At 41.3% G+C, this 16,725-nt stretch overlaps 1 long non-coding RNA gene across 6 annotated transcripts in view; it reads right to left on the bottom strand.

Annotated features, from left to right (window-relative positions):
- The window catches only part of LOC106018465 (uncharacterized), a 54,401-nt gene that overhangs the window by 34,838 nt on the left and 2,838 nt on the right, over positions 1-16,725 (bottom strand). For all 6 annotated transcript variants that reach the window (XR_005267764.2, XR_005267765.2, XR_005267766.2 and 3 more), the window contains exon 4: positions 11,659-11,777. This is a non-coding gene — a long non-coding RNA (uncharacterized lncRNA). The remainder of the gene's footprint in view (positions 1-11,658; positions 11,778-16,725) is intronic.

Genomic DNA, 16,725 nt, shown 5'->3' with positions numbered 1-16,725 from the left:
TAAAGTAGACTTTCTTCCTCCAAGAAATAGTCTGCAGGGGGAATAGATACCTATGTCACTCCATCCTCCAAGTGCTGGTGAACACCAAGTTCATTTATTCCTGTCATGTTTCAGGTATATTTTTCATCAGGGTTCCTCCAGCACGTTAGAACCCTTCCTCTTGCTCAGATTCACTAGACAGATTACTGTGAGCCAAAGCTTTAAGAAAAATACCAAAATCATTGTGAGAATACGTACTGACTTTTCACTTTGGAACAGAGGCTTTTTTTTTTGTTTCTTGTTTTTCATGTTTGATTCAGTCATTCATCTCATCTGGCTACAGAACAATTATTCAATGTCTACTTATAAATTCTAACAAATCTGTGAATAATTCATGCCATGGAGGAGACCAAATTACCACCTACCTGCACCTGTGGATGCCAAGGGATTAATAATCAGTTATAAAGTCCCTTTTCTCTTATACTGCATTCCTTTAGCACCAAATAACATGCTCGATCACAGTGGCTGTCAACTTTGTCAAGTGAAACAGATGTATCACTGGAAGGTAGAATTCTTTTATAGATTAAAGAAAATGAAAAAGAAGGCCACTCTAGATCACCTCACCCCAGACTGAGGTCAGCATCTCATTTCATAGTAGAGGAGCACATGCTCACCTCACAGCTTTGGCACACAAGTCCATCTCTGCACTGGGAAGTTGGTGGGAGGACAATTCCTTTGTGCCTTAGGTAAATACCTGCTTTGTAAACCAAGACGACAGTTTTACATCCTAGTGGCCCTTCCAAGCCTCAAGCTCCATACTCAAGCCATGGAGATTTAATCCATGGAGCATGACCTACAGAACATGGGTCTTGGCTAGATTTGTGTGTGAAGCACCATTTGCCCCAGCAGTGTAATTATCATATTTTGGCAACAGCTGTTCCCTTTTGCAGAATCAGTGTTCTGAAGCCAAATAAGATGCTCACACCCCTCCTGGGGGGATGTTGGTGTCCCCCATCACTAAAGAGTGATGCTCCTGGGGCCTACCTTAAGCTTAGAGACTGCCACCATTGAGCGGAAGGATACTTGGTCCTTCTCCTATTGGCTCCTCAAAAAGCCAGCGACACTAGATAGCATGGTATAGGATGTATCCCACTTCAGCCTGCCACACATCACTGAAAGCAAGCTGTTTCTCACCACAGGAGAGACAAGTGCTCCCCTCCAGATCCTTGCCAGCTTCATATGTTACTCGTGCAGAAGCAGCAGTCAGGCAAGGTAAACAAGCAACCTTTCACTCCCCTATGACCTTAAGTAGCACTCGTCAGTTTCAGTTAAGTGTCTCAGTGAAAACCAGAAAAGCTATAAAGCGTAAAACTATGCTTCTCCAAAAAGCTTAATGCATTATTTTGCATCCAATTAACACAACAGGTAGGCTTTCATTGCTGTTTAGGAATCACCATGATATGTAGCTAAAATTTGTTTGATACAATTGACTGATTACTCAGGTGCCAGCAGCAGGTATGCAGCATCTAAATCATCCTAAAACATTGCAGCTATTTTTATTTGTTCACAGTAGTGCTTTCAGGAGAAAGACATGGTCTGTAGTTACAATACTTCTCAAGAAGGTCAGAAACAGCAGAGACTGCATTGGTTGAGTCTTCTTCACATTTTCTTACAATCTTGTCGCACCTAATCTCAGTTGGTTTTGATTAAATTTGTGGTTGGCACTATTTTATCCCAGCTTTGCAGCACCTTCCCAATTCTATAGCATTGCTGAAACTACCCAGCTGGAAAAAAAACTTACCAAGAAAGTACTGGGAACATTAAAGAATCAGGCCTTTAGTGCTTCCCCTCCTTGCAAATGGTATGAAGCAAATCAACTGTGAACTAAACTAGGAGCAGAAATTGGCATGGATTATACAAGCTATCTCAACTGAATATTTTTTCCCCTCATCATATCCTTGCTTTACCTAATGAAGGAAAATTCTTTCAGACAGCTGTTATTTCTTTTGGCATCTTTCATACATCACCAGAAACACCTCCCACTGGGTTTCTCAGGAGATTGCTAAAATAACCTAAGTAATACAGTGCAAGCATTCTATCATTAGTCATCAGGATTAAGATCATTCTGGCTTTGTCTATTTCTCTCCGTGTTTTCTTTCAGTGCATCAGCACAGTCCTTTGTTTTTCTGTGAACACAATCATTCTTCAATTCTTGTAGTACCTATGTGACAAGTTATTGCACTCAAAACCTTATTATGGGCAAAAGGGGAAATACTTCATTTAGGAAGCCAAGAATTTATTGTTAGACTAATTAAAATCTTAACAGCCTAACTAAAATACAATAAACTGTTATTATAGTTCAGTTACAACGATACTAACCTTCAGAGTCCAAATTGCCTAAATAATTCAGTGCACATCTCAGTAATACAGTTAAGGACTGCTATACAAAAGCATTTTCTGGTGTTATGTTCTCCCTTCCCCTGCTCCTCCAGCTCCCAAGCATGACAGTAAGTCATCCTCGAGAGTCAGCTGTGGGGAACACAGCTTGCCAGCATCCTGAGTCCTTTGCCAGGAAGAGCACAATGCCTCTGACTGTTGTGTTGTTTTAATTTTCCTTCCTTTTGTATTGTTGTTAGCTTCTTCTTTCTATCTCCAGGGCATATACTCACGGATTCTTATATGCTTTCTAACAGTTTTACTCCTTAATCTTTCTTTGTTGAGGTAGAACTCAATATTATATCCTGACTTGCCATATACATGTATATGGAGTTCTTAAATGTTTGGTACCTGTTCTTTTTCTTTGTTACCACTAAAACTGGCTTTGTCAAGCTCTGCAGTTCTTTAACCAAGTACATCTGAGTTGCTGATAGCTCTGAGGCCTCCAGAACCATCCTCTGACCTGTCATCTCCCTGTGCCTCTGCTTCCCTACATCACATCCTGCATCCTCTTTGGTGGCATCTCCTATCACAGAATCACAGAATTGTGTAGATTGGAAGAGACCTCAAGATCATCAAGTCCAATCTCTGACCTAACGCTAACAGTCCCCACTAAACCATATCCCTAAGGTCTACATCTAAACGTCTTTTGAAGACTTCCAGGGATGGTGAATCCACCACCTCCCTGGGCAGCCTGTTCCAGTGTCTAACAACCCTTTCTACTACATTCCTCTATGCTACATTATGCCATAGCCATAAATATTTCATTAATAACTATTTTATATTTGTCAATATAAAATAATGGTATTCCCACATGCTTATACAAATCTAAGCAAGAGCAAGTTATGCAATAGCCTCCCCACTCTTAAAGAAATTCTTCTTTCAAACTAAATTAAAGCTCTACACTGGCGAAGAAATTCAGGTGAAGCCCGATAAAAATCAGTCCTGAGCTCCTGTGAAGTGAGCAGCCTTGCAAAGCAAGGTGGGCTATGGGGCTATAATGACCAATAGACCCCAGTCTTGCAAAAGACTAACAACACATCTCAGTGCCATCAAGTTTTGTGCAGTTTCAGCCTCTGAAAAATAGCATGCACTTCTGTGTTGCTTCCAGTCCCACAAGACCAATTACATCACATCACAGGCAAAGCAAATGTTTGAGAGCTAATTAAAAGATGATTTGGAAAAAAAAAAATATAAATTCAGCTATAAATGGATGTGAATGCATTGAGTGCTTCAATTAGCAACACTTGCTCCAGAGAATCACTGGGTTTGCTTCTACAAACATATATCAAATTCAAAGTGATGGAGATCTTGCATTTAGCAGCTGGAAATGGGGAAGTTGTGCCCCTTAGAAGTAGGTTTTTCTGGAAACACCAAGCACGGGACAGTCAAACATATGTTATTCCTGAATGTACACCTATTAGCCTTGTTAGTCAGCCAATTACTTGTTTTCTCTGCTGTTGGCTGGATTCACAATACTGGAAATGTCTACGTATTTATCACGTGTGTTCATTACAAGGTTTTATCTACTGAAATTTTTCACCTCGTTGAGGCTACACTGCACAACTTTTCAGCCAAACTTCAGTCAAAATTGCCCTCATTTGTGTTGAAATGCACCAGGAAAATTTGAACTGCAACTTTAGTAGACTATAAAACAAAAGTTCGCCCCTCTTTTCAAGCATTCCCTCACTGTCCATCTCCAAATATGAGTGGGAGGGGAAGCAGATGGTCTGGTTTGCTCTCCTGAATACCCAGGTGCTTCCTGGGCAATAGTTGAAGTCTGGAAAGTACTTGCAGCTTTCTCTCTTTTGCCTAAACTAACTGGCTGTCACAGAGACTAAATATAGTGAATCTTAATCTACTAGGCTGTGAAAAAAAAAAATCAAGTCCCGACAGCATAAGCCAAATAGTGGATTTTTTATTTTTTTAATGTAGTTTAGAGAATCAGATGTTACCACCTTCTGGCAGAGAAAAATGTGCATGTTCAGGCAAAACCAACCCTTCAGAGATATTGAATATGCACAGTAGAGTACTTGGTGTAACCCACAGAAGTCTAACTTGAGAAAGCACATACTTGCCTACAGCTATCTTTTGAGATCTTCAAGGAAAGAAGAAAGCCATTGAAGAACAAATCCTACACCCAGCAGGGTCTGCACTGCTATAACCTTATGTCAATCACCACTGAACACAGCTTGTAGAATAATGAAGATTGTAAAAAAAAAAAAAAAAAAAAAAAAAAAAAAAAAAAGCCCCTCTACTGTTGCATACATTCACAAAGCCAGAGCTCTTTTCAGCTAAGCCTATTACCCTTAATCCAACTTCTACTCAAATGAAGTTTTCCTCTTTCAAGCTTTTCTATTAGAGACAACTCAGCTCTTTTCACAGAATTGTTAAAAAGTCTCTAAAATCATCTAGTTAACCCCCCTACTGGTCACAATGCACAGCTAGAGCAGATTGCCCAGGACTGTGTCCAGCCAGGCTTTGAACATCTCCAAGAATGGATACTTGGCCAACTTATTTGGCCAACCTGTTTCAGTGTTCAACCACACTCACATTAAAAAACAACAACAACAACAAAAAAGTGTTTTCTTATGGAACTGGGTGGAATTTTCATGTCTTATGTCTCTTGTCCTGCCACTAGGCATCACTGAAAGAGTCTGACTTTCCTTCACTCCCCCTTTCAGATATCTATATTAATTGATGAGATCCTCCCAGAGCTTTCTCTTCCCATGGCTTAAAAGTCCCAGATCTCTCAGCCTCTTCTCATCTGAAAGATGCTCCAGTCCTTTAGACGTCTTTGTTGCCCTTTCCTGAGTTTGCTCCAATATATTCATGTTCCTCTTCTCCTGGGCACGCCAGCACTAGACATGACTCCAGACTCAGGTTCAGTAGAGCTAAGCAGAGGGGAAGGTTCACCTACCTCAACCTTGCCTACAACCTGCTTTCCAGCATGGTCTGTCATTTAAACCTACACACATATTAGCACAGGGACATGGTCATTTCTGTAAGCACTTCCAGTGATCATGCATGCCCAGAATATGTGCAAGTGTCACACCTAGCCATGAGTGGATCAGCAATTATGCTGTGCTATAACTGACATGTGTTGATTACCCTTCAGACATTATGTATGATTTCTTTTCCTAAAAAGGATGGTATAAGGAGCAGCTGAAATCCTCCTTTCAACACGTCCAAGAACACTCAGCTGTTTGCATGCCTGGACTACATACAGTAACAGAATAGAATAGTTCAGTTGGAAGGGACCTTCAAAGATCCTCTAGTCCAACTGCCTGACCTCTTCAGAGCAAATACAAGTTAAAACATATTACTGAGGATGTTATCCAACTGCCTCTTGAATACAGGCAAGGGGCATCAACCACCTCTCCAGGAAGCCTATTCCAGAGTTCGACCATCCTTGAAGTAATTTTTTATCTTATGTCCACTCTGAACACAACACCCCCCCTACCCCAGGAAGATTTTGTACCCTTCCCACACATCCTGTCATCTGTGACCAGGAGCAAAGAGCAGCACATCCCTCCCTCTCCCCTTCCCCTCCTCATGACACAGCAGAAAACAGTTGGGTCACATCTCAGCCTCCTTCTCTCCAAATAAGACAACCCAAGTGCCCTCAGCCTCTCCTCAAAGGACATGCTCTCCAGCTCTTACCAGCTCTATTGACCTCTGGGCACTTTCAAGGACCTTAACATCCTTTTTATACTGTGGAGACCAGAACTGCACACAGTATTCAGTGCTAAATATAGCAGGAACCTTCTTGCTGGAGAATGTAGAATGTAACTTCTTGCTTCAGAAACTGAGAGTATGTCTTGAAATTTTCAACTACACTACCTTGAACCTCAACCTGGGAACCTGCCTGTGAGGGCCCACATTTCAGCCAGACACCTCGCTGACTGGTATGGCCTTATGTCTACACTACGCTTAGTGCTTAAGGTTCAGACACAACAGCAGGCTGACAACATCCATTGCTGACAAAGAACAACAAAAAAGAACAATTATTAATTTTAACACACACTTCTATCCCTTCCTCACCCGAAAAGCCTCCAAATACTTCCCTAGCATTTTTTTTTTCATTTTTATGGAGTCTTTTGCTGATTCACAAGGGTGGAGGAGGAAAGTAATGGGGGAAACACACATGCTGTAATACGAAAAGAGATCTTAGCGTGAACAACCCAGCTGGAAAAAGCTAACTACAGCAACCTTATGAGACAGCTTGATCTTAAGTTTCCAGTCAAGCTGTGTGGGCCCTCCCACACACAGACACCACTCACCCCCCAGGCCCACTTGCAATCAAGACGCAATCCGTCACATGCTGTGGTCCCAATCCCATGGTGCATGACCAACATGCACAAAGCTCAACAGTAGTCCTTACTTTAGCAGTTCCAGAGGAAAAAAACATGTGCTGTCTACATCCTGGTTATGCTAAGCCGCAGAAAAGCAAGGTGGAACATTTTTGAGTGGCTTCCTGCTAATGAGCCAACGTTTCCAAAGTGGGCTCAGACAGATGCTGCTATAAAAGTACTGTAATTCCACATCATCGGCCCCTGGTGGAAATGAAGCAATGAATAAGACAGCTGCTTAACAGTGATCCAAGAAAGAAAATTATGATTAACGTCTGTCTTATTGCCTTAACATCTTCCTTTCTCCCTCACAAGACAGCGTATGCTGAAAGTAACACTCAGAAAATTTAGTACTAAATCTTCTTCTCTATCTACAATGCTAAACATCACCTACAATGAACAAATATTTCTGGCTTACGGGGGCACGTGGCTATCCAATGAGTACCTTCTGTCTCCCTTCAGTGGAGCTCTGGTGTCAAAATTACTCCCTTTACACCCACAAGTCCTTTGATCCTTTAAGTTCATATTACACCCATAGAATTTTTTCCATGGTCTAGAACAGCTTGGCGAAAGTTATCACCATTCCTCAACTCCCTCATACAGCCCACTGGTTTGAACAACATGCCATGAAATAGCTACAATAAAACATCAACCCACTTGGAATACAACCCGTGGGCTGAGTGAGGAAACCTCCCATTGCCTTAGTGTCCAGGGCCCCGCTTCATCTGCTGTTTATAGTCACACACAGCAGTTTCTCAATCAAGTCATCATCTACACTGGTGCCACAAGTTTTTCAGACAATCTGCTCTACCCTTCAGAAGTGGCAACCTCTGAGCACCAGCCAGCTAATTGTACCCTATGGTATCCTTCACAGCACCCACACTGATGTACTTAGATCATGCTCCTATTTACCAGTTGTTACAGAGGAACACCCTCTTTCTGGAAACAGGTTTCCTTTAGACTGATTCATCTAGGATTCTGCTCATTTCTTTTCAGATGCTATGTCTGGGGGAGGAAAGGCTTGGAAATAGCACTCTCAAGCAGTAGAAATGGAAGCACAAGTTCAGGAAGGCTCCATTCTCTAGCTGAAGCTTAGAGGAACACATCTTTCTTCCAGCGCTCAAAGAACCATTGTTTTATCAAATGCTTACCTTAGAGTATTTTCTTGAAGCAGGGTGATTGCTTTGAGCTATCTCTGAGTGAGGCTGCACAAACTTTGGGCCCATGTGAGGCAACCTGAGCTAACACAAGCTCACAGTCAAATTTTTAACAGCCACATTTCTCTTGCAGAGCCATACAAGGAAACCTGTTAAGGTACTGCCTGGTAATACTTTTATTTGCCAAGAACATTTCATATGTACAATTTTATAGTGCATCAAAGTTTTGATTACTTTCTGACGTGGATCTCTCGTACCTTTTTTTTAATAAGTCCTAAATTCACATGGAAACTCATCTTCCACATTACTTCCTTGTCCTTTACAAAGTTGTAGCATATATGCATCCCTTTAAGAATTTAAAGCCCAAGTACTGACAGAAGCAATTGCTGTATGCTGTGTGTATACTACTGCAACTGCAAGGCACTCAGGACATATTCCATTTTTTTCCCTTCATTATAACACTTACAGAACTATCAGCAGAGTAGCTTGCACAAGGAATAAAAGGACAGAACTTAAGAGCCGAAGGCATGACTCCAGAACAGAATTGGAAACCATCTTACATTTTTTATATAGTGATGTAGAGGGGATTCCTAATATATTAAGCCACCAAGATACAAGAATTTGTACAAGTGCATACTCAGGTGAATGCGGTAGAGAACATGCAGTAGAGAATACCTTAAAAAAAAATCACAACAGCTCAGATTTGTAAGTGGGGTTACAAAAAGCCCAGGAAAACACAGATACACTGGGAGTTGTTAAATCGCCAAACAAATTAGAAGCAGAAATCCTCTTGAAATTATTCCTGAAAACAAGGTTTCTCTGTGCTATTTATATAGCACCTAGCAAGCTGTCTCTATTCCAGTGATGCCAGAGGTTGACAGACAGTAACAATATCCAAAAGGAACTGTGCAATTAACTTTAAAAGCCATTTATTCATGCAGTTTCAGGAAAAGGTTTCCATATCAGGTCCTCCACTGTTCTCCAAGATATTAAAGAACCAAATGCAGCATCTGGATCCAGACAACCCCCTCACTTAAATAAAGTGAAAGCACAGTTAATAGATACAACATTTTTTACATGTATTGATTTCTGTAATGCTGGGTCAGGTTGGCAAATAGTGGTTTTGTCAAAGCTGTGCATTTCTCATGTTATAGCCTCTGGCTCCTTATTGCTTGTTCAGGGACAAACTAGTTACAGTCCTTCCACCACTATATTTACTAGCTGGCATTGCAGCTCAGCTGTTCCTTCTCTCTAAACCAACTTTTATTTGGATTTTTGTTTCTTCCAGGCTTTTGACTTTAATTTTTGTAGCTAGCACTTCTTACTACCCCCAGGCTATTGGGTGTTTTGTGAAAGAACTATCAGCAGCCTCAGTCATCTGTGACCTACAGCAACTAAGACATCTGGCTATACCTGGACCTTGTCACTTGGACACTACAGAGAGTTATCTAGATGTAGCATTACTTCTGAACTTCTAAGCCATGTCAAAGCCAAAGATGCTTCCTATACATTGCCTTTGCTCATGGCTGTACAACAAGATAACAGGATACATGCTCTGAGGTGGCAACATCTCAAATAAGCCTTTGTGATCCTTTCTACTAATGGTAAAAATGAAACAGAAGGAAAAGAGCAAAGAAAAGGTGAAGATTTTCAAGAAGCCAATTTGACCTTCAGCATAAAAAACAAAAAATCACATACAACAAGTGGACTAACCCTGACACTAATGTATATTGCACAGGTAATGTGTTTGGTAAGAAAATACTTGTTAGATTCGTCACTGTAAGGGGCAATGATAGGATTTTACTGACATTTTTGTACTGCAAATGATTTCTATTACCATTCCCCATGTATTCCAATGGCTGTGCTAGCAATGCCCTTGGTAATGGGTTTAAAACTGTCCACTTTCTTTTTACCTCTTATATTTAGATTTGTTTACATCTCTTGATGTGACTACTGATCTGACTCCTCAATCATCATTAACATATTGTAACTAATCAGCATCTCCCAATTAGAGACAATAACCTCTGAATAAGATTAGTTTACTGGAATCCTTTTTAAGCCAGTCAGCAATAGCCATTAGAAAGAAAGGAAAAAAAAAAAAGTTTTACGGTGTCTAATTTTGTGTTATTGATCTGAAAATGCAAGAGATAAAGCACTGCTGGAAAACTTCCTGGAGATTATGTCAATATGCACTGGGTATTAATACAATCATTTTGAAGAAGCCAGACACAAAGACTCATCCCTTTCAAGATGTGCCTGGACTTCGGAATGACTTGTTATGATTTCTCTATCATTATTTACAGTAACTGAAACCTATCTTCCTTCCCCAGAAATTAATTCAAAGGTTTTACAGGAAAACTCATCCCAGCCTGAGCAACAGTTCACTGAATGGTTTCTCTGTGTCCAGTTCTGTTCAACTTCACAACGACATAGGCAACCACATGTATGAGCAATCAGATCTGCAGTTTTTTGGCATGTTTCCCTACACTGAAATTTGTTCCTGATATAGCTTCAGGATAGAGATCTGTCAAAGCAGCTTCTGGGCTTTGCTGCCACATCGCATGTGCCCGACAGACTGTGACAAGATTGAAGTGACACACGACGCCAGTGGAAGCTGTGGCATTTTGGGAGAGGCAGCAGCCTCCAGCTTTGAGCACGCTGAGTGCGGGTTAGGCAGGAGCCCTGGCTTCATTCAGAGGCAATGCACTGCTGGTCACCTGCTGAGTGGCATTTTGCCTCTGAGACAGGATCTGCCAACTTCCAGTTCTGCCTACAGGCATGCTTCACCTGTAATTTGGCAAGGCAAGGATACCTGGCACACCAAAAAGGCCACTAACTACAGGTAGAAGCTGTATTACAATGCTGTTATGCTACTATATATATATATATATATATATATATTATTTTTTCTGATTTCCAGTTCTACAAGGATTTTTTTTTAAGATCAAATGGAAAGTATATCAACCTATCTTCTTAGATTAAGATTATTCAAATAGACTTAGACCATCATCATACGAAAAAAACCTCTATTTTCAAGCCCAGTATACAAACAGTACCTTCAGTGTCAATAAAACTTAACTGATGGCATCACCTTTCCTAATAAGGCAGGAATCCCTTGGAAAAAAATGTAGGAAATATGTAGGAAGTATTCTGTCTTTTGACAGTTGCCATTTGACAAGGTTGACTATTAATGCCCTCATTTCAACTCCTACTCATGTAACAGAACGTGCCACAAGCCTGCTTACACACTGTAACACCATCCACAAGCATGCCAGGCACTTTGACACCACAGCAACCCTGGGCTATCTGCAGCCCACCAGTATGGGCTGTAAGCCTGCAGACCGGCCTCCCTCAAACCTATGTCCTGAGATCACTGGAGTTTCAAACATATGCAATGATCAGCCTCACTCAAATGACAACATGAAAGCAATGAGAACATTGAGCCTTGTGTTCCTTCTCTTGATTTCTCTCCCCTGAGCCCCTCCAAACTACACCATTTAAGCCCTCATCCTCTTGCCTTGGATGGTACCACAGAGCTCAGAATCAGGGTAATGAAAAGAAGACAGCTCCTTCTTGGACCTACCTTACCATAAAATACAGGAACAGGCCACAAAACACTACCCATTAGATCATCCACCAGGACCTCTTCCTGATGGTTTCATGCAGCAGTGTCGCTTCTGTGAGAGGCTGAACACTTGGCTGTTTGGGGAGAATCACTGTCCTTAGGGACTTACCTACGCATTTTAAAAATTTCTTATTCCTTGCCACATGAGGATTTAGGAAATGGAAACAGAACTGACGTGGCTGACTCACAAGGACAACACATCTTCTTAACATTAGCAAATAGCAGGATCTGGAACAGACATTTAAGCTATTTAAATAATGCTTAAATGACAAAAAGACCAATAATGCCAGAAATACAGTAAATGCGTCTATATCAAGACAAACTTGAAGAAAACTGGAAAGCAGGTTCAGAGTTTAGACCAAAAACCTCTGGGGAAACCACTTAGTAATAAAGCACCAGACAGTAGGATTCCCAACATCAAAAATTTTAACCCCAAAGCCTTTCTGTTACCCAGTTATCCCCACAACTAACCATACCAGAGTATTTTCATGTATTAGGCTTGTTCTTTCATGGCCATTCCTTTCCTGGCATTTCTACATAATTATTGTAATCACTCTACAAGAATATTGATGCACATGAATTTATCAGCGCCTTGGCCTTCCACGCTTGCCTAACTGCTACTTCCATTCTGACCCCAAGTCCATCGCTCTTCTGTGCCAAATTTTATGCTTGTTTTATTCAGCTTCCAAATCTAATTAAGAGACCAAAGGAGGGGTCAGGGGAATGAGGGCTTTCTCTTCCAAAACATCCTCTTTCCCAGGCAGAGGATACTGCTAGATATGGAAAGTATGAGCATTTTCTCAGACTGAACAAAGACCGCTTTCCTTGATGAATACGTGACAGCACAGGATTTCAAATGAGCAAGTAGGTGCTGGAAGTGAATAAATAATTCATTGGGAGAGATGACAAGTGTGCCATTCACCTAAGATTTATTTAAATTAAAAAAAATAAAAAGTCTCACTGGAAATTATAGGGAAACTTTTTGAAGGACAGCTAATTCACACTTCTAAAATATTGCACGGTTGCCATGGGTATCACCCATGGGGTCCACCATATCCTACACGCTAGCAATCACATACTGGGTTCCCTTGATTTAGCAGACTTCTGCTAAGCTTTAGGAGAGATAATGACTGTTACAGATTCAAGCCTACACAAATCAAAATAATAGATTTGTTTCTTTGGTAGGGAAGGAGATTTTAAATCAAGCTCCGAGGTAGCAGGCTCACATTCGAACCCAACACCTATACAGACAATGCATTATCTGGTGACACTATTGTCCTCTAAAGCACTTTCCTGTAATTTCCAGCAAGCTTTTAACAGCTTCTTCATGGAGAATAAATCTGATCCACCAACATGTGCTTAGCTTTTCTGCCACCCACCCTCTGAGAGGAAAGAAATGACAACTTCTGAAAAGGTTCAGAACTGCCCACAAAAACTTGATTTTTTTTTTCTATTACATCTTTTTTTCAGCCCCCTTTTAAATGCACTTAGTACAAGGTCTGGCATTTCTTGGCCAGAGTCTGTCTGCTGTGCAGCAACATAGAACCTGACAAACTACCATATCAATGACATTTCTGTACTTTGAGGGGCAGACCTGTTTTTAGTCCTCTAAAGAATTACCAATGTACAGAGTATTTTTCTGATTCTAACAGATTAATTCCTGCCAGCTTAACTAGCTGAATTTAACTCTGTAGACATTTATTGCTCAAGCCTGTGTTCTATTTCCTTCTCTCAGTAATTACTGGTCTCCCTAGAAGACAGATTTTGCAGACCAGACTTTCCACTGACAGTTAGTTTGGGTCTACTCTTTGTGAAGAAAGCAGCAGTGAACTCTGAATTTATCATATTGAGATGATTTTACAAAGTGTATCTTTTAATTCTTGGGTGAATATGAATATCAGGCCCAAGTTTTAATGGGTAGAGATTTCAGACTGAACATGCCTAATACAGCCAAACAGGAGACTAATGCCAGGCAGGTGATCCATCTTGCCTATTCCTACCTAAACACACTCATTGATGCCCAGTGAATAGATTGAGCAGTCAGGTGGTTGCAGTGCAAGTCTTTAACCCCGCTGAAAGGTAACAGCCCCCCAAAGCAAACATAATTAGACTGGAGTTGATTCATCTGTCAGACTCCTGACAGCAAGTAAGATGAACAGTTGGATTTGCTGTGTGGTGGAAGCAGCAGCTGGGGGACTGGTTCAGCCTCTTTCAAAAACCAGCGTCTATACCGAGAAGTTAAAACCATAGCTTCTTACAGTGCAAAGTGACCAAATGGACAGGAAGAGGAAGGAGTTTACAGCTTGTTGTAGCAAAGGCTTGAGGTCTGGGCAGTGAAATAAAACCAATGATGCCTTGCATGAAAAAGCAACAAAACATGACAGTGATAAACGTATAAGTTGGATTGGCAAGACTATAACCTGATGAAGAAGTTTGTTTGCTTTTTTTTTTTTTTCTTCAGGGAAAGGGCTGATGGTGGGAGCAGGAAATATGAAAAAAGCTGAGTAAAGCAGGAGGATGAAAGAACCTATAACAAGCTGGTTAGCTACAGTGGGAAGAGTTGATTTCCATCTAAGCAGTTGACATCAAGTAGAAGTGTTGGAGAAAAGACTTAAATCCTTAGTAGTCCCATGGAGGTGATCACAACTGTGATCAACAAACACATGTGATGAATTCTGTATTACAAAAATGGCATATTTAAAAAATGGATAAAATAGCACCTTTTTTCTCCTCAGTCAAAATGAATGTAGGTATTTTATCAAACATGTAGCATCTGTAAACAGGATACATGTACTAATGGGTGAGCTTCAGAACTCAAACATCCACTTCATTATAGAGACAAAGACCTCAGTGCTTCAGATTCAGGCTTATTAACAGACCACCTGAGTACCTAATAGTAATAAGTAGCTAATAGTAATAAGATATTTTCTTAGTTTTCAAGAAAAAAAGGGGTAAGGAAACATTGATTATAGTCAAATTAAGATGTAAAATGACTATAATTATGCCAAGAACAAGAAGTAATTATCTGTTAACAGGGGGGAAAAATCATCTTTACCTGATTGTATTTATGACTCCACTTGTTTCTGTGAGCAACTTCTTTCTGCTAATACAGACTAGCCCAGTTCTGGTTTTTCTGCCTTCTAGTGCAACTCTACTTGGTTTTGAGAACAACCTTTAAGGAACTTACGATGCAAGACCAAATCTAATGGATTCCTGAGAACTTTCAGTTCACATTTTTGCGAGCCTGCTAGCTGCCTGAACTGCTTTGAGACAAGTTATAGCATCAGGTTAAGAGATAGAGGAACTCCAGGATCTCTCAGGTGTGCAGCAAGATGTTAACACAATTGTTTTATACTCAAGAAGTCACAGTGGTACAAGCATCTCAGACAAGACAACAGCAGTGACAGCATCTTCCCATTGCTATTGTTATCACATGAGGCTGTAGGACTTCTTTTGGATGAGGTTGTGTTCAAGATTTCCATTATCTCACCTAGAACAGCTAATTTCTCATTTTCAACTCAGAGCTCTTCTGACAGCACCAACGTGGTGTCAGCAACTGGCAATATGCTTTCCAGCACTTGCACCTTGGTTAGAACCCTCACATTTATTTGATGGTCAACAGAAACATTCAACCCTTTCAATCCACTGTTCAGCACAAGTGCACTACAGTTTCCCCATTTCCTTATATCCATTTTCATACCATGCTGGTTTGACTTCTGTTACTGTTTTTTCTTTATCCATAAGCAGCTGCCTTCTGCAGATTTCCTATTCTGTTATTTGTCTGCATTCACATGTAGTGGCTATGACTGAACTACCCCAAAGCCTTTCCATGACTCTACTCTCCACTAGTTTTTTCTTCAGTCCCGAGCACCATCCTTCCTTGTGCTGTACCAGAAATCGTTGCTCTAATATTTGAGATCATTGCTATAGGCAATAAATAACAGCAACCTTGTGCAAATGAGCTTCCCTCAGCAGGGCTTCCTTCAGCACTACTTCAACAAGTCGGTCAAAACAAGACAACTAGTCTTTTATAGCAAATAGGCATTTGCTATTCTTTCTTTCAATGTCAAAGCAATTTATTAGAAGCAAGATGACCTACAATTTGAAGGGTCTGCTGCTCCACAAATGCCATCTCTCCTCCTGTGCCCCGTAGCTGCACTTCACTACAAATACACTTATTTTTCAAGCACTAATACCATGAACAGTCTTGAGAGAGCAGCATTTTCTTCCGCTGGTTCAAACTGCTAGTTAATCCAGGCCAGCAACCTCACTACAATAAGGGATAGGCCTTCCCCTTGAAGAAAAGGGCAGGAGCATGGCAGGTTTGCCACCTGAGGCCCATCACTCTGCACACACACACCACCCAGGGCTCCCAGCTGTGGCCTAGCAGTGCCATGCACAACAGGCCTATCCTTCCAGTTAAATACACTTCTCCCCCAGTGACCACAGTCCAGTCAAGGTACCTGCTCAAGACACTCCTCAGAAGGCTGTCCTCCTCCCTAAGGTTCAAGGGCAGCCCACAGCAGCCTTATCTGCAGGTCCACAGCAGCCTCCAGCACCCAACTGCACAGTCTCCCTTCCTCGCCCACCAAAGGAGATGGGGAAACACAGCCAAGCCCCCTCACTAGTGCCCTGCTTTCCTTCTCAGAGGCACCTGAGTGCTGAGACAGGTCAGCTGTACTTGCAGCAGCACACGCAGCTGGAGAGCAGACAGATCTCATTAGGCGTTTACAAATCCACCTTCTGAATTGGAAATTAAGCTCCAAGCACTTAAAGCAGCTGCTGAAATGCACCTTTGGCAAATGTGGGTAAACTCTCAGTTTATCCTGCACCTGGAAGAGCCTTACCAGTGTCTCTCTTGACATGCCATGGCACTGTGAAAGACTTCTCACAGGTCTGATTAGTGGGAACTCTTAATTATTCAGAAATGCTAATTTCCCAATTCTTCCACACTACCAAGGCAGGCCCTGCTGTACTACAGATTAACATTTCTTACTGAGGTGTGGGGGATTTGATCAGGCCAAGCCAAGCACAACACTCGCCTTTTCAGATTTATATCCAGAAAGGACACATCTCTGCATCCTTGTAAGAAAGTTTGTGTCTTCCTTTCAAAGGAGTCTCCAAATATGAGGTAACACAGGCTCTCTGCCCCTTTTTGGCCCTGACTGATGAGGTT

Source organism: Anas platyrhynchos, chromosome 1, assembly GCF_047663525.1.
Source record: "Anas platyrhynchos isolate ZD024472 breed Pekin duck chromosome 1, IASCAAS_PekinDuck_T2T, whole genome shotgun sequence".
In the NCBI taxonomy this organism is placed as follows: Eukaryota; Metazoa; Chordata; class Aves; order Anseriformes; family Anatidae; genus Anas; species Anas platyrhynchos.
Note: the sequence above shows the minus strand (reverse complement) of the source record. Positions and strands in the feature narration are given on the sequence as shown.